This window comes from Lissotriton helveticus, chromosome 4_1 (genome assembly GCF_964261635.1).
Source record: "Lissotriton helveticus chromosome 4_1, aLisHel1.1, whole genome shotgun sequence".
Classification (NCBI taxonomy): Eukaryota; Metazoa; Chordata; class Amphibia; order Caudata; family Salamandridae; genus Lissotriton; species Lissotriton helveticus.
This window is the reverse complement of record NC_136063.1, coordinates 68,673,367-68,697,669: the sequence shown is the minus strand read 5'-3', so window position 1 is coordinate 68,697,669 and position 24,303 is coordinate 68,673,367. Positions and strand designations below refer to the sequence as shown.

Sequence of the window (24,303 nt, the reverse complement as noted above, 5' to 3'; positions counted from 1 at the left end):
GGCGGGCCTACGGATCCTTGACCCGTGGGGTGCGCCGGCCTCCGGTCCTGCGCACTTTCGCCGGCCATCCCCCACCTCATCAGTGGCCCCTGGGGGGGGCGCGCCGGGATCGGTGACTTTGCTCCACGGGTGCCTCGTGTGCCCCAACGGGAGCCCTCTGGACACTCTGGGCCCGGGCGGTGGCACAGACTCACCCCACAGCGCCATTCACCAGGCGGGGAGCCGTTCACCCGCCCCCACATCTCACCGGAGTCTCCCCCGCACCCCTGCTCGCCAGCGGAGAGTCACCACCTGAGCTGAGGCCTGCTCTTCCGGCCCCTCCGGGTACTGCGAACCCTGCCGGACGCCTCCTGCCACTTTACGCCCCGGCGTGGGCCTGCTCGAGGGTCGGAGGGATCTCCAACCGCCACCCCACCCACAGCGGACGTCTCACTGGGCGGCGTCGGCCCGCCACCGGAGGAACCCCGGAGCCCCCCCATCCCCTGATTTCCCGGCGGAGGGATACGCTGACGACGCGAGGAGCCACACAGCAGTACACCCCCGCATTGGAAGCGACCCCTTGGACGGGGGGCATCAGGTGAGCAGCGCTCTGCGACCTGGACTACCGCTTGCTTCCCCCCCCTGGGTCCCTGCACTCTAGGCTGGGTGTCCCTCGACAGCTGAGGTCGGTGTCATAGCCCGACTGGACATTACCCTGGGCCCCCGCTGACCGGAGCCGTCGGTCCGGGCCTCCTCCCTGCTGCCTGCTGACCGCTGTCCACCGGTTCCCCGCTTGGTCCAGAAGTGGACACCTCCGCGACCTTCGGTTGCTCCAGGGGCACTGCTCTTCAGCCTGGCGCCTAAGCACTCTTCCTAGATCCACGTTGCTCTTCCTCCCTCAGGCATAACCTTGCCCAACGAGGCGCAGTGGCCCCAACCTGACTGGCCTGGTCGCCTCTACCCCCACCGCCTCACCGGCCACGACGCACCCTGAGCGCCACCCTTGCGGCGCCACACGAGAGACTTTTCCTCTGGCTGCCCCCACGGCACCCCGCGGAGCCTCTTCTTGGGTCGCTGCTCCTCGCCTCTTCAAGGGTCCCGGCGCCAGCTCTGGTTCGTCCACTACCCTTCACGGTTCATTTCCTTGCTGGGCGATCACTCGACGACCTCCGACGACGCCCGCCAGCTGGCCCACCACCCTGCTCTGGACACAATGACGCACTCTAGTCGCAAAGGGAACCGGAACGTGGTGGAACTTATGCATAAAGCAGCGTCGAAAGGTGACAAGACCCAACCACAGCCGTCCCCGAAACCCCCCGCGAGCCCTCAGCCACAGGATGAAGACTCCGCTCCGATTACAAAAGCCTTCCTGGCCTCCCTCTTCAACACACTGCGTGAAGATTTCCAAACTCTAAAACAGGACATGGCCGGGGAACAGCGCGAACTCCGTCGCGACATTGACGGCCTAGGTGAGCGGGTTGCCTCTTTGGAGGAGGCTGATCGGTCCCGCAGTGAAGAGGTGGAGAGTCTTCAGCAGGAAATCCTGCGACTTCAGGATCAACAGGTGGACTTACAGTCGCACTCTGAGGACTTGGAGAACCGCTCCAGGCGGAATAACATAAGGGTCAGGGGTGTCCCGTTGAACGCTGAAAAGGACAGTGTGACCACCTACCTGCAGGACCTATTCAGGCACATCCTAGGGGAGTCGGACGACTTCGACATCCGAATCGACAGGGCGCACAGGGTGGGCATGGCACGCAGGGCGCCGGCACCACCTCCGGACATCCTAGCATTCCTGCCGGACTTCCCCCTGAAGGAACGCATCCTTAGAGAGGCCAGGAAAGCGCAGCCCATCAAATTCCGCGATGACCCTGTGGCCCTTTTTCAGGATCTCTCTAATATCACCCTCCTGAAGCGCAAATCCTTCAGACCTGCGACGAACTTCCTGAGAGAGGCCGGGATACCCTACTCCTGGGGCCACCCGTTCCGTCTGGTCTTCAAGTGGAACGGATCCCTTCACCAGCTTAGATCACTCCGCGACACCTGCTCCCTACTTGGGATCGACATGCCGGACAGCTCAACCTCCAGGGACGCCTCTCCGTCCCGGTCGCAAGGAGACCCACCTCGCCCTGCAACTGACGGCTGGCAGACGGTCCGCAGGAGGAGGACGCCGAGAACCATCCCAAAGCCGGACCCGATCACGGCCGCCCAGGAACGAGAGGCTGCAATTCAGGAAGTGGCAGATAACACAGCACCCGACCTGTAGAATACTGCCCTTGTGAATCTTGACTAGCTTGGGGGTGTTCTCTCATTCGCACATGGCTTAAGTGGGGTCTGGGCCGGGGAGCCGCCAATTGGGCTGCAACCACGGTACCCCTTTCTTTGACATTCTACGGACCTGTGCCCTGCACGACTAGGCCCGAGACTTTTCCTGGTTTCTGTTGGGGGGAATGTTCTGGGAGGGGGTGGGGAAGTTGGGGATGGGGGGCTCTGCATTTGAGGGGAGTTGGGGAGGTCCACTCTGTTGGGGTTAGGGTGGCCACGGGGGGGAGGGAACTGTTGGGGGGGACCAGTACGCCATGGGGGGTGGGGACCAGTACGCCATGGGATCTTTACACACACCAGAGTTTGCCCACGTTCTCCACCGCTGCGCAGCGTCTTGCAAAACTGAACCCGTTCGCCCCTGTGTGCCCCAGTGATGGCTGACACGCTCAAAATCCTGTCTCTTAACGTCAAGGGACTCAATAACCCGATTAAGCGCAGGGCTATCGTCTCCTACCTGGAGAACTCTGAGGCCGACGTCTGCCTTCTGCAGGAAACCCACCTCTTGGCTAAGGATTGGCACCGGCTACGCTCCCGCGCTTTCCCACAACAACTCTTCTCCTCTCTCACGTCCAAAAAGGCTGGGGTGGCTCTGCTCATATCACGGCGCTTCAAAGGCAAGGTAGGGGCTAAAATAGGGGAAATCAAGGGGCGCCTTCTAGCCCACGCCTTCCAGATAGGCAACACCACCTACGCGATAGGCTCCATCTATTCCCCCAATACGGGTCAGGAATCCTTCTTGCTTTCCGCAATCTCAGAAACGCTTCAAGCACCTCACACATACATGATACTAGGGGGGGACCTTAACCTCGTCATGGATACAGTCAAGGATAGATCGGGGCACCGTTACGGAGACACAGGGGCGATCTCGCAGAAAGGCACTACTTGGCTGCATGATAGGGACATATCGGACCTTTGGAGGCACGCACACCCACTTACGACGCAGTACACATTCTACTCACACGTACACCACACCTACGCACGCATAGACCACTTCATGGGCTCATCGACCCTCATTCCCCACATCGCCACAGTGTCAATTGTCCCGGCTGCCCTCTCCGACCATCAAGCTGTGGAGCTGACGCTTAACGTGCCCCGCACGCCACGCACTCCGGGGTCGTGGAGGCTTAACGAAACCCTCTTACAAAAACCGGCGGTCACCCGCCAACTTCATAAATGCATCTCAGACTACCTGGCCACCAATGACACCCCTGATGTGTCGATGTCGTCCTTATGGGGGGCTTTGAAAGCTGTCGTTAGAGGGGAGCTGATAGCGATATCAGCTGCAGACGCCAAACTTCGCAAAGAAAAGAGGAGCGACCTTTCCGACAAAGAGTTGGAGAGAGTTCACAGCCGCACTGGCGCCCGAGAATTTGGCGCCAACTTAAGGCCGCCCGAGCTCAGTTGGCTAGCCTCGATACCGACAGAGCAGAATTTGCTGCTCTTCGCCTCCGCCACACGTACTACGTGGGGGGCAACCGCACTGGCCGGCTCCTGGCCAGCGCCTTGAAAGCCAAACTCCAACGCTCCAAAATCACGACGCTGCTAGACGACGCCGGCGATGCAGTTACTGAGGACGCACAGATTGCCTCGACCTTTCGCTCCTACTATGCCTCTCTGTATAGCGCAGATAAGGCATTACCGACAGCCATTGACGCTTACTTGCAATCGGCCAACATTACGCCGTTATGTTCAGCGAGCGTGGAAACCCTTGATAGCCCCATTCGCCCCGACGAGGTCCTCGCTGCCATTGCACGCCTCCGTCCGCTTAAATCCCCGGGCCCTGACGGCTTCTCATCGGGCTTTTATAAGTCCTTCGGCCATGTCTTGGCGCCTATTCTCGCCAAGCTCTTTAATTCCTTTGAAGGGCCAAGCTCCATCCCGCCCGATATGCTTGCAGCCGACATTGTGGTCTTGCCTAAACCGGGCAAACCCCCTACGCACTGCTCCGCTTTCCGCCCCATCTCCTTACTCAATCTCGATCTGAAGCTGTTTACGGGGGTACTGGCGGCTCGCCTGGGCCCCTGCCTCCCGGGCATCCTCGAACCGGACCAATCGGGCTTTGTCCCGAACCGCCAGTGCAGTGACAATACCAAACGACTCCTGCACCTCGTGGACAAAGCTCATTTTCAGGTTTCCGACTCTGCCCTATTAGCCATCGATGCAGAGAAGGCTTTCGACCGTGTCGACTGGACCTACATGCAGGCTGTGCTGCAACGCTACCGCCTGGGCGACCGATTCCAGGCCTGGATCGCGAGCTGCTACCATCGTCCCTTGGCGCGTGTCCGGCTGGGTGGCCTCAAGTCCGACCCCTTCGAGATACAGAGGGGAACCCGCCAGGGTTGTCCCCTCTCACCACTCCTATTTGCTCTATACGTGGAGCCCTTGGCACAGAAAATCCGCGATAACCCCCACATTTTAGGTATGTCTTTCGGCGGCGAACCCCACACGGTGGGACTATACGCAGACGACATTATCGCCGCGTTGGACCGTCCATCTAGCTCCATACCAGCGCTCTTGACGGAGCTGGAACAATTCGGCGCGGTGTCGGGTTTCAAGGTCAACCAGGGGAAATCCCTGATATTGCCCCTTGGCAGCCATGCTCTTTCCAACAGCCCGCCAGCCGCCTTCGGTTGCCAACTGCGGTCCACCACTCGACTGCCTTACCTGGGGATTACCCTGACCTCCTCCACGGTCTCGACGGTTACCCACAACTACTCTACCTTATCATCCCAGATCCGGGCTGACCTCGCGCGTTGGTCAAAGCAACCCCTCTCCTTACTTGGGAGGATCGCGGCGGTAAAGATGTCGGTCCTACCCAAAATACTATACATCTTTCAGACCCTCCCGGTGTCGCCGCCAATGGGAATGCTAGCTGACCTCCAACATGATCTTCACCAATTTGTGTGGGAGAGGAAACGCGCCAGGCTACATCGACGAGTGGCACACAGGACTGTGGACGAGGGCGGCCTCGGGATCCCAAACTTGCTGCAGTACTTCCAGGCCTCGCAAATTCGATATCTAGTGGAGTGGTATCGGCCCGAATCAGAGAAGAGATGGCTCTTCCAGGACAGGGCCATGGCACAGACCTCCCTGTGGAAGATACCGTTTCTTGCTCGCCGACACAGGCCACGTTATCTCCTCTGTTCCCCTATTACTCGGACCACTATGGCGACCTGGGACATGGTGGCGGTCAAAAGGGGCCTCACGACCTTCCCGTCCCCACTTACTCCACTCTTTGACAACCCCGCATTCCCACCCGGCACGGATACTCGAGCTTTCTTGCAATGGCGTGACACACCGTGCCGATCAACTGGGCACCTCTTTGATACGGAGGGGTTCCTCTCTCTCGCCGACATCTCGCGAGACTATGGAGTGGATAATCCTCACATGTATCAATATTTCCAAATCCGCCACTGGCTCTTGAGCCCGGACGTTGCCCCCCTGGTGGGCCGGCAAATGACGCCGTTCGAACGCTGGCTAGTGTCCAAAGACTCAGATAAACATCTTATCTCAGACCTCTATCGGATGCTCTCCCCTGCTGCTGACCCTGCTAAAACCGCTGGGCAGCGGCGATGGGAAACGGAATTTGGAAGACCTCTTTCCACGATAGAATGGAACCACATATATTACAGGGCCGCCCACACTACCCGCAACACCAAAGCCAGGGAATCGGCGATAAAATTGGCTATCTACTGGCACCTTACCCCAGCGAGACTCAATCAAGGCAACCCGACCCGTAGCGCACTGTGTTGGAGAGGATGTGGCAGCCGGGGAACACTGACTCACCTCCTATGGGACTGTCCCGCCTTGCAAGAGTACTGGAAGGTCGTCCTGGACGATATTGACTCCACGTTCGACACTGAGATCCCACGTTTCCCAGCATATACACTCCTAGGCCTTCCCAATGCACTTACATTCCCCCTAAGGTCAGCTCGCGGCAAACAGATGGGCATCGCCATGCAGGCGGCATCGCAACACATCCTGTCGCTGTGGGGCTCTACTATCCCACCCACCCACACGGGCTGGCTACACAAGCTGTGGTTCACATTGGGCATGGAACGGATCCAGGCAACACTAACACATACCACTGACGCATTCCGCACCACTTGGCAGCCACTCCTGATGTTACTCTCCAGGGAATTCCACGAAATCACCTGCCCGAAGTACCTTCGTATCCTACGACTTACAGACTGCATGATGGACCGGACGCAAACAGAGGCACCTTGATATATTTAGACTACTTATACCTCACAAGACTTCTATGAAAGACTGGCGTACTGGTGGGGTGGGGAGGGGTGTTGAATTGGGGTGTTAGGGGGGGAAGGCGGGTTCTTAAGGCTGGCTTGTTTACCTGTCGCCCCAACTGGGGGCGTCTTTCGACTTCCGGGCACTGCCTTTACATTTGAGCATGCTCGTCCTGCTCACCTAACGCTTATTAAGAGAAGACGTGTCTGTCTGTCTCGCTTGCCTAAATTGCCTGTTGATTGTCCTTCGCAATGCCATGCCTTTTCTTTTTCTCCTTGTTCTAAAACTCAATAAACATACTTTGAAATTAAAACAATCCCCAGTATTCTTTATGAATAAAGGGGCACAAGCGGTAAATCAAAAGCACAGTTTAAACATACAAAGTTGCACAATTATGGATGAGGGCAGGGGCCACTCAAACCATATACTAAACAAGTGGTATAAGAGATACCAATCGAACAGTGGTTAGGCCTAGGGCCTAGGGAATCGCTGGGAGCAGTCAGGACAAGCAGTGCTGAAGTCGGGAAAAGCCCGCGGGATTCGGGTGCAGTGCGGAAAGCGCACGCATGCACCAATGTTAACCAATGGTGCGTAAAAGTTGTAAAGTTAAAGTTTAAGGACACTTCCGCTGAACCTAGAGGAACAAAACTTAAGACACAGACCCTAGAGATGTGTACCAGTGTGGGAACACCGGCGGAGCAAAGTTACCTCACCCACAGGAAGCGGGTGCACAGGGTCGAAGTTGAGTCGGGTTTCGTCACGCAGGCTCTTGGTGCTTGAAGCTGAAAGGGCTGCAGGCGGGGTGAAAGAGAAGTGTCCGGTGGAGTCCAAGGGTGGACTCAAGTCGAAAAGTACCTGCAAGCAGAAGGGACAGAGTCTGGGTCACTCAGCAGTGACCAGGGTGGAACCAGGACGGAACCAGGCAATGTCGGGCGCAATCAGGTGGTCGTCGAGGAGCTTCTCTCCGCTGTCACGTGGGCTCTGGGGCATCTGCGACGTCCAGGAGCAGGTCACGATCTGTCCCACGAGGGCTCTCACCGTCGGCGCAGTCGGCTTCAAGTTTGGAGCAAACAACACTTGGCAAGAGCAATCCACGCGGAACCGGGAGATTGCTTCTCACTCGAACCAGGAGGGTCAGAGTGGGGGCTCCTTTTCAGGGGAGCTGGTGCAAGTCTGGGGTAACCAGAATCACAAGTCGTCTTCGCAGTTCCCGCCGGAACTCGAGCGACAGAGATCGACGAGATCAAGCTTGCCTGCCTTCCAACAGCCCGATCCACAGTCCCTGCAGAGCTGAGACCCGTGGAGGCGACCGGAAGCGTGGGGCACGCCATCTTGAATTGACCACGAGACGCTGACCGTGCAGCCCACGAGTGACCCTCGAAGCTGTACACCGGGGTTTGAGAAGCCCCCACCCTGAGCCACTCTTGCACCGAAGTTCAGCCCTCCACACTCGACGAGTGCTGCGTGGGGCCCTTCTGCTCCATTTGGCTCAACGCGTTGGCCCGGTCACTTGCCAGCTGGCTAGTGGTCCCTGTGCCGACGAAACTACGAAGACAACTTGTGATTCTGGTTACCCCAGACTTGCACCAGCTCCCCTGAAAAGGAGCCCCCACTCTGACCCTCCTGGTTCGAGTGAGAAGCAATCTCCCGGTTCCGCGTGGATTGCTCTTGCCAAGTGTTGTTTGCTCCAAACTTGAAGCCGACTGCGCCAACGGTGAGAGCCCTCGTGGGAAAGATCGTGACCTGCTCCTGGACGTCGCAGATGCCCCAGAGCCCACGTGACAGCGGAGAGAAGCTCCTCGACGACCACCTGATTGTGCCCGACATTGCCTGGTTCCGTCCTGGTTCCACCCTGGTCACTGCTGAGTGACCCAGACTCTGTCCCCTCTGCTTTCAGGTACTTTTCGACTTGAGTCCACCCTTGGACTCCACCGGACACTTCTCTTTCACCCCGCCTGCAGCCCTTTCAGCTTCAAGCACCAAGAGCCTGCGTGACGAAACCCGACTCAACTTCGACCCTGTGCACCCGCTTCCTGTGGGTGAGGTAACTTTGCTCCGCCGGTGTTCCCACACTGGTACACATCTCTAGGGTCTGTGTCTTAAGTTTTGTTCCTCTAGGTTCAGCGGAAGTGTCCTTAAACTTTAACTTTACAACTTTTACGCACCATTGGTTAACATTGGTGCATGCGTGCGCTTTCCGCACTGCACCCGAATCCCGCGGGCTTTTCCCGACTTCAGCACTGCTTGTCCTGACTGCTCCCAGCGATTCCCTAGGCCCTAGGCCTAACCACTGTTCGATTGGTATCTCTTATACCACTTGTTTAGTATATAGTTTGAGTGGCCCCTGCCCTCATCCATAATTGTGCAACTTTGTATGTTTAAACTGTGCTTTTGATTTACCGCTTGTGCCCCTTTATTCATAAAGAATACTGGGGATTGTTTTTAGTAATAAACACATATATTTGTATAATATATACTTGTGTGGTGTCCTTTCATTTGATATTACAGGATTGTATGTGGTAAAACAGCTCGCTTAACACGACCTCTTAAGTTAAGCCTTTAGGCTGCTTAGTCCATGCTACCCCTAGGATAGCTTGTCTAATAAGGTTGACTTACAACCAGACACCATAAGGGATTGTTTGGTCTGATAACAGGTGGATCCAGAATTGGAAACATCACCTATCAGGCCAACTTCTCACATTGGTGAGCAGCGGTGCGGATTTGAGCTCGCTGTTGTTTTACCATTGCAATCTTTTATCAAATTGAAAGATCACATCAAGTACCTCTAGGTACATATAAATCAAAAGCTTAGCATATTAAGTTCTACTGAACTTAGTAGTTGTAGATTAAAGGGATTAGCACACCCTGACTACAACTCACTAGCAAGGTACAGTAGGAAAACACTTAGTGTAGGTAGGTGCATCACTTACACCACACTAGAGTCATGTCTGACACAGGAGTAGCCTCAGGGTCCACTCCTGCGACAGTTGACCTTACCAAGGCAACTTCCAGCTATGACAAATTAACCCGAAAGGACTTGATTGCCTTGTGCATCTCAAGAGGGTTAAAAAGGGGCAGAAGTCCCACCTGTCCTATCCTGATAGCCATTCTAGAGCAGGATGACTTAGAGAAGGTGAATGAAGTTACCTTAGAGTCAGGAGATGGAGTGAACCCCACTGTAACTGATGCCCCTCAGGAGGAAGAAGGAGAAGAAGGAGAGGAGGGGGAGGAGGACTCAGATGTAGAGGACCCAGAAGATCAGGATCAGAGGGGTAGCCAGGTCCTAGTTGCCAGGCTTAACCAGGCCAACTTAGACCTACTGGGAAATGGAGAGGGCCAGCCCCTCCCCAGATCCCACAGTATCATTCTCCCAGGCAACAGAAGAGTGAGATCTCCCTCAGGGGACTCTCATATTTCTAGTGCCTCAAGAGAATCTCAGAGAGGTATGACTGCCTCTCAGAAGATAGAGCATAGGGCCAGAATGAGGGCTGTCAAACTCCAAATAGAGAGGGAGGAGGTAGCCTTGGCTCAAGCTAGACTTGCCTTGGCAAGAGAGCGGAAATTGTGTGGCTTAGATGCCACTGGTGGCAGCAACATTCCTAGAGAAAAAGACAGGAGCTATGATAATAGAAACCTGACAAAAATTGTGGCCCCCTACAAGGAAGGGGATGACATCCACAAATGGATGACTGCTCTTGAGAGAGCCTGCATGGTACAGCAGGTTCCTCAGGATCAGTGGGCTGCAATTTTATGGTACTCCTTTTCTGAGAAAGGGAGGGACAGGCTCCTCACAGTTAGACCTGAGGATGCCAAAAACTACTCTGTCTTGAAGAGTGCTCTTATTGAAGGGTTTGGCCTAACCACTGAGCAATACAGGTTGTTGTTCAGAGACACCCAAAAAGCACAGACTCAAGACTGGACTGATTTCGTAGATTGTGCCACTAAGGCTCTGGAGGGTTGGTTGCAGGGAAGTAAAGTTTCAGACTATACAGGATTGTACAATCTTATCATGAGAGAGCAGATCCTTAATAACTGTACAAGCCAGCTGTTACCTTATTGACTCTGATCTGACCTCTCCCCAAGAATTGGGAAAGAAGGCAGACAAATGGGTCAGAACAAGGATTAAGCAGAAACCCCAGAACCAAGGTGGTGACCAGAAGAAAACAGACCAGAAGGGTGGAAATCAGAAAGATAAAGAAAAAGACCAGAAGTCTTCAGGCCCCCAAACTAATAGTAAGGAGGGTGGTTCCCAAAATGGAAACAAGAAGAAGAAGAATAATGGCCCAAAGAAACCTTGGTGTAATACCTGCAAATCAGTTTCACACTGGGGCAGTGAATGCACTAAGACAAATCCAGTCCCCACCACTCCAGCTCCTAAAGCAACTGCAACCCCTAGTCCAGTAAGCAGTGGTGGAACACAGTCCAAGGGTGTAGCAGGGTTGACCCTGGGTATTGAAGTAGGATCTGGCCTAGTCAGAACCCCTACTCAGGCAGTTCTCCTATATGATGTGGACTTGACTTTGTCCACTACAGTGAGCCCCAGTAACCTGGGCAAATATAGGCAGACGCCTTTAATCAATGAGAAACTGGCTCAGGCCTACAGGGACACATGTGCCAGTGTCACAATGGTGACACCTGACTTTGTGAACCCTGGACAAATTGTACTAGGTGAAAGATACCTAGTGACCAACGCCAGCAACTCCACTACTTCCCATAGTGTGGCAGTTGTGGACTTCTCCTGGGGAGGGGTAGATGGCCTAAAGAAAGTTGTTGTGAGTGCAGATCTCCCAGTAGACTGTCTGTTAGGCAATGATCTTGAAAGCTCAGTTTGGTCAGAAGTGGAGTACAGGACTCATGCAGAAATGCTAGGGATTTCAGCCCATGTCCTTGCAGTGACAAGGTCTCAGGCTAAGAAGTGCCTTCCGGAACCAGTGGTGGATCTCGAAACAATAGACCAACCACAACCCAAGAGGAGGAGCAAGAGAGGAAAGGCTGAGCCTTCCACCTTGCCCCAGGTTGAGGATCAAGTTTCAGAGGAAACTGATTCTGCAGTCCAAGAGGAAACTGTCTCTGAGGAACTTGAACCTGACCAGGTTGAGTTTCTGGGGACAGGGGGACCCTCAAGGGCAGACCTGAGGCAGGCTCAATTAGATTGCCCTTCCCTTGAACACCTCAGACAGCAGGCTGCTGCTGAGGCTGCTGGGGATGCTGGGGATGCCCAAGGTACCCATACTGTGTATTGGGACGATGGACTCCTTTACTCAGAGGCTAGAGACCCCAAGCCTGGCATGACCAGGAGGTTGGTTATACCTCTGAAGTTTAGGGGGTTCCTTCTTACCTTGGCCCATGATATTCCCCTTGCAGGACACTTAGGTCCAGAACAAGACGTGGGACAGGCTTGTTTCACACTTTCACTGGCCTCACATGTCAGAAAATGTCAAGGAGTTTTGTCGCTCCTGTGTCACTTGCCAAGCCAGTGGTAAGTCAGGTGGCACAACAAAGGCCCCCCTAATACCACTACCTGTGGTGGGGGTCCCCTTTGAAAGAGTTGGAATTGATATTGTGGGTCCAATGGACCCCCAAACAGCATCTGGGAACAGATTTATACTGGTGGTAGTGGATCATGCCACCAGGTATCCAGAGGCTATTCCCCTGAGGACCACCACAGCACCTGTGGTGGCAAAAGCCCTCATTGCAGTTTTCTCAAGAGTGGGCCTCCCAAAGGAGGTACTATCAGATAGAGGCACGAACTTTATGTCTAGCTATCTGAAAGCAATGTGGAAGGAGTGTGGAGTAAACTACAAGTTTACCACCCCCTACCATCCACAGTGCAATGGGATTGTGGAGAGATTTAACAAGACCCTAAAAGGCATGATAAAAGGATTACCAGAGAAGCTCAGGCGGAAATGGGACATTCTTTTACCTTGCCTGCTCTTTGCTTACAGAGAGGTCCCACAGAAGGGGGTTGGCTACAGCCCTTTTGAACTTTTGTTTGGCCACCCTGTGAGGGGTCCATTGTGTTTGGTGAAGGAAGGATGGGAGTTACCTCTCAAAAAGCCTAAGCTAGACATAGTGGACTATGTACTTGGTCTCCGCTCCAGGATGGCTGAATACATGGAGAGAGCATCCAAAAACCTGGAGGCCAGCCAAGAATTGCAAAAAGCTTGGCATGACCAAAAGGCTGTACTGGTAGAGTTCCAACCAGGACAGAAGGTGTGGGTACTGGAGCCAGTGGCCCCAGCAGCACTCCAGGACAAATGGAGTGGACCCTATCCTATCATTGAGAAAAAGGGAGAAGTCACCTACTTGGTTGACTTTGGTCACAGGGTGATCCATGTAAACCGTTTGAAAGCATTTGTGGACAGGGAGGACATGAGCTTGCTCATGGCCACAGATGGGGATCAGGAGGAAGAGAGTGACCCTCTCCCAGACCTGCTTTCTCAGAACCCTGATGATGGTTCAGTTGATGGAGTAGCCTTGGCGGGCAGCCTCACTGACCAGCAACAGATGGACTGCAGACAGGTTTTGCAGGCCCACAGGCATTTGTTTTCACTCACACCCAGCCAGACTGACTGGTGTACCCATGTGGTGGACACTGGTGACAGTCTGCCTGTGAAGAATAAGATCTACAGGCAACCTGACCATGTCAGGGATTGCATCAAGGCTGAGGTGCAAAAGATGTTGGAGCTTGGAGTGATTGAGCCATCAGAGAGCCCATGGGCCAGCCCAGTAGTCCTTGTGCCAAAACCTCATACCCAAGATGAAAAGAGAGAAATGAGATTTTGCGTGGACTACAGGGGTCTCAATGCTGTCACTAGGACAGATGCTCACCCCATTCCAAGAGCAGATGAGCTCATTGACAGATTGGCTTCTGCCAAGTTTCTGAGCACATTTGATCTGACAGCTGGCTACTGGCAAATCAGACTAGCTGAGGAGTCCAAAGCCAAAACAGCATTCTCTACCCCTAGTGGACATTATCAGTTTGTGGTAATGCCCTTTGGTTTGAAGAATGCACCTGCCACTTTCCAAAGGTTGGTGAACCAAGTCCTTGCTGGGTTGGATGACTTTTGTGCAGCGTATCTAGATGATATTGCTGTCTTTAGCTCCACCTGGGAGGATCACCTGATCCACCTGAAGAAGGTTTTGGAGGCCCTGCAAAAGGCAGGCCTGACTATCAAGGCTACTAAGTGCCAGATAGGGCAGAGTAAGGTTGTGTACCTGAACCACCTAGTAGGTGGGGGTCAGGTTCAGCCACTGGAGAGCAAAATCCAGACCATACAGGACTATGCTCCTCCAGTTACCCAGACACAAGTCAGAGCCTTCTTGGGCCTGACTGGGTATTACAGAAAGTTTGTGAAAAACTATGGGTCTATAGTGACACCATTAAATGACTTGACATCCAAGAAGATGCCAAAAAAGGTTCAGTGGACAGCTAGCTGTCAAAAGGCATTTGAAGACCTGAAGAAGGCCATGTGCTCTGCACCTATCCTAAAGAGTCCTGACTACTCCAAACAGTTCATTGTACAGACAGATGCTTCTGAGTTGGGGGTGGGAGCTGTGCTCTCACAACTTAATCAAGATGGTCAAGACCAGCCCATTGCTTTCATTAGCAGAAGGCTGACCCCCAGAGAGAAACGTTGGTCAGCCATTGAGAGGGAGGCCTTTGCTGTGGTTTGGGCCCTGAAGAAGTTGAGGTCCTACTTGTTTGGAACTCACTTCCTAGTTCAGACAGACCATAAGCCCCTCTTGTGGCTAAATCAGATGAAGGGTGAAAACCCCAAACTACTCAGGTGGTCCATTTCCCTACAGGGGATGGACTTTACAGTGGAGCACCGCCCAGGGACTGACCATGGTAATGCAGATGGTCTCTCCAGGTACTTCCACTTAGAACATGAAGACTTATCTGGTCAAGGTTAGTTTAATGTCCCTGCGTTTGGGGGGGGTTGTGTAGGAGAGTAGGGTCTGCTATCCTATGGTCACCCCAAATGTTTGCTTTTTGCTTCACTGGTTTGCGACTACTGAGGCTGTGGGCCTGCTGATCAGACCCCCAGCCTGATGTTCTCTCACTAAATTACTAATACATGTGCTATAGGTACATACCCCAATTGGAAATGGACTCCTTGTCAGCCCCTGTATAATGCACTATAGGTGCCCAGGGCATAGGGGCCACCAAGGCCTACCAGGGGCTGCAGCATATCTTTTGCCACCCCTGGCTGGTTCTTAAATTGACACAACTGGCTGATCACTCAGCTGGGGTAAGGTGGTGCAACCACCCCTTGCTTAGATATAGTATACCTATATCTAAACCTATATCAGGACACATATTAACCTGTGAGCCACTCCTATGGAAGGCCTCATCAATCCTGGAGGCAGAGTGCGTGGTTTAATGTGAGATGGAGCTCTAGCATGAGCTGAGCCTGTCTGCAGCCGTCGGGAACAACTCCCTAAGCTGTTTCAGGATAAGGCCATACCATATACTCTTAGGTGCCTTATAATCCTCGCGGTTATATCTCCTACACTGACATACTCCCCTGCTCAAGAGTGCACTCAATGAAACACACCTGAGAGTCACTACATGTACTCAGGGCTGTGTGACACTGTCACTCACATACTCCCCTGCTCAAGAGTGCACTCAATGAAACACACCTGAGAGTCACTACATGTACTAAGGGCTGTGTGATACTGTCACTGACGTACTCCCCTGCTCAAGAGTGCACTCTATGAAACACACCTGAGAGGCGTTACATGTACTCAGGGCTTTGTGATCCTGTCACTGACGTACTCCCCTGCTCAAGAGTGCACTCTATGAAACACACCTGAGAGTCGTTACACGTACTCAGGGCTGTGTGATACTGTCACTGACGTATTCCCCTGCTCAAGAGTGCACTATATGAAAGAAAGCTGAGAGTCGTTACATGTACTCAGGGCTGTGTGATACTGTCACTGACATACTCCCCACTCAAAAGCGCACTCTACGAAACACACCTGAGAGGCGTTACATGTACTCAGGGCTGTGCGATACTGTCACTGATACACTCTCCTCTACAGGGCTCTATAATACTGTCACTGATACACTCAGCTGCACAGGTGCGCTCTCTGTGAAGCACACCTGAGAGGCATTACATGTACTCAGGGCTGTGTGATCCTGTCACTGACATACTCCCCTACTCAAGAGTGCACTCTATGAGACACACCTGAGAGGTGTTACATGTACTCAGGGCTGTGTGATAATGTCACTGACATACTCCCCTGCTCAAGAGTGCACTCAATGAAACACACCTGAGAGTCACTACATGTACTAAGGGCTGTGTGATACTGTCACTGATACACTCTCCTGTACAGGTGCACTCTCTGCGAAGCACACCTGAGAGTTATTACATGTACTCAGGACTGTGTAATACTGTCACTGATACACTCTGCTGTACGGGTGCGCTGACAGTGAAGCACACCTGAGAAGAGTTACTTGTACTCAGGGCTTTGTGATACTGTCACTCATATACTCTTGCTGTACAGGTGCACTCTCTGTGATGCACACCTGAGAGTCTGCCCCTACAGAGACCCATATATAACATTGTTAGTTTGGCTCCCACTTGCACAGGTGTATTTACATTTACAGTGATGCACTGAACCATAAATATATTCACTGTTACTGCAGTTCTTACCCGCACAGGTGTACTTGCACCTGAGAGTCTGCGCAGAACCATATATAACACTGTTAGTTCGGCTCTCACCTGCACAGGTGTCCTTCCAGTGATGCACACCTGAGAGTCTGCACAGAACCATATATAACACTGTTAGTTCGGCTCTCACCTGCACGGTGTACTTACAGTGATGAACACCTGGGAGTCTACACTGAACCATATATAACGCTGTTACTGCGGCTCTCAGCTGCACAGGTGTACCTACAGTGATGCACACCTGAGAGCCTGCACCTACACAGAACCATATACACCACTGTTACTGCGGCTCTCACCTGCAATGGTGTACTTACAGTGACGCACACCTGAGAGACTGCACCTGCACAGAACCATATACAACACTGTTACTGCGGCTCTCACCTGCACAGGTGTACATACAGTGATACACACCTGAGAGTCTGCACCTACACAGAACCATATATAACCCTGGTACTGCGGCTCTCACCTGCACAGGTGTACTTACAGTGATGCACACCTGAGAGTTTAGGCAAACGCAGAACCATATACACCCTGTTCCTGCAGCTCTGACCTGTGTCTGCAAACAGCTCTATATACCAATGTTAAAGGGGCCTCACCTAAGCCTGCACACAGCTCTATATACCATCGTTAAAGGAGTCTCACCTGTGCCTGCACACAGCTCTATATACCATCGTTAAAGGAGCTCTCACCTGTGCCTGCACACAGCTCTATATACCAATGTTAAAGGGGTCTCACCTGTACCTGCACTCAGCTCTATATACCATCGTTAAAGGGGGTCTCACCTGTGCCTGCACACAGCTCTATATACCATTGTTAAAGGGGTCTCACCTGTGCCTGCACTCAGCTCTATATACCATTGTTAAAGGGGCCTCACCTGTGCCTGCACACAGCTCTATATACCATCGTTAAAGGGGGTCTCACCTGTGCCTGCACTCAGCTCTATATACCATCGTTAAAGGGGGTCTCACCTGTGCCTATACTCAGCTCTATATACCATCGCTGAAGGGGGTCTCACCTGTGCCTGCACTCAGCTCTATATACCATTGTTAAAGGGGCCTCACCTGTGCCTGCACTCAGCTCTATATAACATTGTTAAAGGGGGTCTCACCTGTGCCTGCACACAGCTCTATATACCATTGTTAAAGGGGGTCTCAACTGTGTCTGCACACAGCTCTATATACAAATGATACAAGGGGTCTCACCTGTGCCTGCACTCAGCTCTATATGCCATTGTTAAACGGGTCTCACCTGAGCCTGCACTCAGCTCTATTTACCATTGTTAAAGGTGTCTCACCTGTGCCGGCACTCAGCTCTTTATACCATCGTTAAAGGGGTCTCACCTGTGCCTGCACACGGCTCTATATACCATTGTTAAAGGGGCCTCACCTGTGCCTGCACTCAGCTCTATATACCATTGTTAAAGGGGGTCTCACCTGAGCCTGCACTCAGCTCTATATACCATTGTTAAAGGGGTCTCACCTGTGCCTGCACACCGCTCCATATACCATTGTTAAAGGGGCCTCACCTGTGCCTGCACTCAGCTCTATATACCATTGTTAAAGGAGGTCTCACCTGTGCCTGCACTCAGCTCTATATACCATTGTTAAAGGAGGCCTCACCTGTGCCTGCACTCAGCTCTATATACCATTGTTAAAGGGGGTCTCACCTGTGCCTGCACTCAGCTCTATATACCATTGTTAAAGGAGGTCTCACCTGTGCCTGCACTCAGCTCTATATACCATTGTTAAAGGGGTCTCACCTGTGCCTGCACTCAGCTCTATATACTATTGTTAAAGGGTTCTCACCTGTGCCTGCACTCAGCTCTATATACAATTGTTAAAGGAGCTCTCCCCTGTGCCTGCACAGAGCTCAATATACCATTGTTAAAGGGGCCTTTCCTGTGCCTGCACATGGCTCTACATACCATCGTTAAAGGGGCCTCACCTGTGCCTGCACTAAACTCGGACAAAACGGAAGTCCTCATCTTAGGTTCATCCCCCTCTGCCTGGGACGACTCACGGTGGCCTCCGGCCCTGGGAACCGCACCCATACCTACGGATCACGCACGTAACCTGGGCTTCATCCTGACTCCTCCCTCTCGATGACCAGACAAGTCAACGCCGTCTCATCATCATGCTTCAACATCCTACGCATGCTCAAAAAAATCTTCCGTTGGATCCCCACCGAAACAAGAAAGACGGTCACCCACGCACTGGTCACCCGCCGACTGGATTACGGAAACACCCTTTACGCCGGAACCACAGCCAAACTACAGAAAAAACTCCAACGCCTCCAAAACGCCTCAGCCAGACTCATACTGGACATCCCCCGCCAAGCTCACATTTCCGATCACCTGAAAGACCTCCACTGGCTCCCCGTCAACAAGAGAATAACGTTCCGTCTCCTCACCCACGCACACAAAGCCCTATACGACCTAGGACCCGAATGCCTCACCACGCGACTGTCCTTCTACACCCCCACCCGCCAAATACGATCGTCCAATCAAGCCCTCGACGCAATTAAGCGCATCCATAGATCCACCATGGGGGGAAGATCCTTCTCCTACTTAGCGGCCAAAACCTGGAATTCTCTCCCCACCCACATCCGCCTTACACAGAACCATCTCTCCTTCAGAAAGCAACTAAAAACTTGGATATTCGATAAGTAAAGCTCCCCCCCTCCCTCAAGCGCCTTGAGACCCTCTGGGTGAATAGTGCGCTATACAAATTTCTGAACTTGAACTTGAACTATATACCATTGTTAAAGAGGCCTCACCTGTGCCTGCACACAGGTCTATATAACATTGTTAAAGGGGGTCTCACCTGTGCCTGCACTCATCTCTTTATACCATCGTTAAAGGGGGTCTCACCTGTGCCTGCACTCAGCTCTATATACCATTGTTAAAGGGGTCTCACCTGTGCCTGCACTCAGCTCTATATACCATCGTAAAAGGGGTCTCACCTGTGCCTTCACACAGCTCTATATACCATTGTTAAAGGGGTCTCACCTGTGCCTGAAAACAGCTCTATATACCATTGTTAAAGGGGGGGCTCACCTGTGCCTGCACTCAGCTCTATATACCATTGTTAAAGGGAGTCTCACCTGTGCCTGCAAACAGGTCTATATCCCATCGTTAAAGGGGGTCTCACCTGTGCCTGCACCACTCAGCTCTATATACCATTGTTAAAGGGGTCTCACCTGTGCCTGCACTCAGCTCTATATACCCTTGTTAAAGGGGTCTCACCTGTGCCTGCACTCAGCTCTATATACCATCGTTAAAGGGGGTCACACCTGTGCCTGCACTCAGCTCTATATACCATTGTTAAAGGAGGTCTCACCTGGGCCTGCACTCAGCACTATATACCATTGTTAAAGGAGGTCTCACCTGTGCCTGCACACTGCTCTATATACCATTGTTAAAGGGGTCTCACTTGTACCTGCACTCAGCTCCATATACCATTGTTAAAGCGGTCTCACCTGTGCCTGCACCACTCAGCTCTATATACCATTGTTAAAGGGGTCTCACCTGTGCCTGCACTCAGCTCTATATACCATTGTTAAAGGGTCTCACCTGTGTCTGCACACAGCTCTATATACCATGGTTAAAGGGGGTCTCACCTGTGCCTGCACTCAGCTCTATATACCATTGTTAAAGGGGTCTCACCTGTGCCTGCACTCAGCTCCATATACCATTGTTAAAGCGGTCTCACCTGTGCCTGCACCACTCAGCTCTATATACCATTGTTAAAGGGGTCTCACCTGTGCCTGCACTCGGCTCTACATACCATTGTTAAAGGGGGTCTCACCTGTGCCTGCGCACAGCTCTACATACCATTGTTAAAGGGGGGTCTCACCTGTGCCTGCACACAGCTCTACATACCATTGTCAAAGGGGTCTCACCTGTGCCTGCACTCAGCTCTATATACCATGGTTAAAGGGGTCTCACCTGTTCCTGCACACAGCTCTATATACCATCGTTAAAGAGGGTGACATCTGTGCCTGCACTCAGCTCTATATACCATGGTTAAAGGGGGTCTCACATGTGCCTGCACTCAGCTCTATATACCATGGTTAAAGGGGGTCTCCCCTGTGCCTGCACACAGCTCTATATACCATTGTTAAAGGGTCTCACCTGTGTCTGCACACAGCTCTATATACCATTGTTAAAGGGTCTCCCCTGTGCCTGCACTCAGCTCTATATACCATTGTTAAAGGAGCTCTCCCCTGTGCCTGCACAGAGCTCTATATACCATTGTTAAAGGGGGCCTCACCTGTGCCTGCACTCAGCTCTATATACCATCGTTAAAGGGGGTCTCACTTGTGACTGCACACAGCTCTATATACCATTGTTAAAGGGGTCTCACCTGTGCCTGCACTCAGCTCTATATACCATTGTTAAAAGGGGTCTCACTTGTGCCTGCACTCAGCTCTATATACCATTGTTAAAGGGGGTCTCACCTGTGCCTGCACTCAGCTCTATATACCATTGTTGAAGGGGTCTCACCTGTGCCTGAAAACAGCTCTATATACCAATGTTAAAGGGGGTCTCACCTGTGCCTGCACTCAGCTCTATATACCATTGTTAAAGGGGTCTCACCTGTGCCTGCACTCAGCTCTAAATACTATTGTTAAAGGGGTCTCACCTGTGCCTGCACTCAGCTCTATATACCATTGTTAAAGGGGTCTCACCTGTGCCTGCACTCAGCTCTATATACCATTGTTAAAGGGGGTCTCACCCGTGCCTGCTCTCAGCTCTATATACCATTGTTAAAGGGGTCTCACCTGTGCCTGCACTCAGCTCTATATACCATCGTTAAAGGGGTCTTACCTGTGCCTGCACTCAGCTCTATATACCATCGTTAAAGGGGGTCTCACCTGTGCTTGCACTCAGCTCTATATACCATTGTTAAAGGGGTCTCACCTGTGCCTGCACTCAGCTCTATATACCATTGTTAAAGGGTCTCACCTGTGTCTGCACTCAGCTCTATATACCATCGTTAAAGGGGGTCTCACCTGTGCCTGCACTCAGCTCTATATACCATTGTTAAAGGGTCTCACTTGTGCCTGCACTCAGCTCTATATACCATTGTTAAAGGAGGTCTCACCTGTGCCTGCACACAGCTCTATATACCATTGTTAAAGGAGGTCTCACCTGAGCCTGCACACAGCTCTATATACCATTGTTAAAGGAGGTCTCACTTGTGCCTGCACTCAGCTCTATATACCATTGTTAAAGGAGGTCTCACTTGTGCCTGCACTCAGCTCTATATACCATTGTTAAAGGAGGTCTCACCTGAGTCTGCACACAGCTCTATATACCATTGTTAAAGGAGGTCTCACTTGTGCCTGCACTCAGCTCTATATACCATTGTTAAAGGAGGTCTCACCTGTGCCTGCACACAGCTCTATATACCATTGTTAAAGGGGTCTCACCTGAGCCTGCACACAGCTCTATATACCATTGTTAAAGGGTGTCACCTGTGTCTGCACTCAGCTCTATATACCATTGTTAAAGGGGGCCTCACCTGTACCTGCACACATCTCTATATACCATCGTTAAAGAGGGTCTCACCTGTGCCTGCACTCAGCTCTATATACCATCGTTAAAGGGGGTCTCACCTGTGCCTGCACTCAGCTCTATATACCATTGTTAAAGGGGGTCTCACCTGTGCCTGCACTCAGCTCTATATAACATGGTTAAAGGCGTCTCACCTGTGCCTGCACACTGCTCCATATACCATTGTTAAAGGGGGTCTCACCTGTGCCTGCACTCAGCTCTATATAACATGGTTAAAGGGGTCTCACCTGTGCCTGCACTCAGCTCTATATACCATTGTTAAAGGGGTCTCACCTGTGCCTGCACTCAGCTCCATATACCATTGTTAAAGCGGTCTCACCTGTGCCTGCACCACTCAGCTCTATATACCATTGTTAAAGGGGTCTCACCTGTGCCTGCACTCGGCTCTACATACCATTGTTAAAGGGGGTCTCACCTGTGCCTGCGCACAGCTCTACATACCATTGTTAAAGGGGGGTCTCACCTGTGCCTGCACTCAGCTCTATATACCATGGTTAAAGGGGTCTCACCTGTTCCTGCACACAGCTCTATATACCATCGTTAAAGAGGGTCACATCTGTGCCTGCACACAGCTCTATATACCATTGTTAAAGGGTCTCACCTGTGCCTGCACACAGCTCTATATACCATCGTTAAAGGGGGTCTCACTTGTGCCTGCACTCAGCTCTATATACCATTGTTAAAGGGGGTCTCCCCTGTGCCTGCACTCAGCTCTATATACCATTGTTAAAGGGGTCTCACCTGTGCCTGAAAACAGCTCTATATACCATTGTTAAAGGGGGTCTCACCTGTACCTGCACTCAGCTCTATATACCATCGTTAAAGGGGTCTCACCTGTGCCTGCACTCAGCTCTATATACCATCGTTAAAGGGGTCTCACCTGTGCCTGCACTCAGCTCTATATACCATTGTTAAAGGGGTCTCACCTGTGCCTGCACTCAGCTCTATATACCATTGTTAAAGGGGTCTCACCTGTGCCTGCACTCAGCTCTATATACCATTGTTAAAGGGGGTCTCACCCGTGCCTGCTCTCAGCTCTATATACCATTGTTAAAGGGGTCTCACCTGTGCCTGCACTCAGCTCTATATACCACCGTTAAAGGGGACTTACCTGTGCCTGCACTCAGCTCTATATACCATCGTTAAAGGGGGTCTCACCTGTGCTTGCACTCAGCTCTATATACCATTGTTAAAGGGGTCTCACCTGTGCCTGCACTCAGCTCTATATACCATTGTTAAAGGGGTCTCACCTGAGCCTGCACACAGCTCTATATACCATTGTTAAAGAGGTCTCACCTGTGCCTTCACACAGCTCTATATACCATTGTTAAAGGGGTCTCACCTGAGCCTGCACACAGCTCTATATACCATGGTTAAAGGGGTCTCACCTGTGTCTGCTCTCAGCTCTATATACCATTGTTAAAGGGGGCCTCACCTGTACCTGCACACAGCTCTATATACCATTGTTAAAGGGTCTCACCTGTGTCTGCACTCAGCTCTATATACCATTGTTAAAGGGGGCCTCACCTGTACCTGCACACAGCTCTATATACCATCGTTAAAGAGGGTCTCACCTGTGCCTGCACTCAGCTCTATATACCATTGTTTAAGGGGGTCTCACCTGTGCCTGCACTCAGCTCTATATACCATTGTTAAAGGGGCCTCACCTGTGCCTGCACACAGCTCTATATACCATTGTTAAAGGGTCTCACCTGTGTCTGCACTCAGCTCTATATACCATTGTTAAAGGGGGCCTCACCTGTACCTGTACACAGCTCTATATACCATCGTTAAAGAGGGTCTCACCTGTGCCTGCACTCAGCTCTATATACCATTGTTAAAGGGGATCTCACCTGTGTCTGCACTCAGCTCTATATACCATTGTTAAAGGGGGTCTCACCTGTGTCTGCACACAGCTCTATATACCATTGTTAAAGGGTCTCACCTGTGTCTGCACTCAGCTCTATATACCATTGTTTAAGGGGGTCTCACCTGTGCCTGCACTCAGCTCTATATACCATTGTTTAAGGGGGTCTCACCTGTGCCTGCACTCAGCTCTATATACCATTGTTAAAGGGGCCTCACCTGTGCCTGCACACAGCTCTATATACCATTGTTAAAGGGTCTCACCTGTGTCTGCACTCATCTCTATATACCATTGTTAAAGGGGGCCTCACCTGTACCTGCACACAGCTCTATATACCATCGTTAAAGAGGGTCTCACCTGAGCCTGCACTCAGCTCTATATTCCATTGTTAAAGGGGGTCTCACCTGTGTCTGCACTCAGCTCTATATACCATTGTTAAAGGGGGTCTCACCTGTGTCTGCACTCAGCTCTATATACCATCGTTAAAGGGGGTCTCACCTGTGCCTGCACTCAGCTCTATATACCATTGTTAAAGGGGGTCTCACCTGTGCCTGCACTCAGCTCTATATACCATTGTTAAAGGGGGTCTCACCTGTGCCTGCACACAGCTCTATATACCATTGTTAAAGGAG

The 24,303-nt window shown here is 52.0% G+C and overlaps 1 protein-coding gene across 1 annotated transcript in view; it reads right to left on the bottom strand.

The window, feature by feature from the left end:
* Positions 1-24,303, bottom strand: part of LOC144826957 (embryonic protein UVS.2-like) — a 232,569-nt gene that overhangs the window by 207,819 nt on the left and 447 nt on the right. The gene's annotated exons all lie outside the window — the stretch shown is intronic.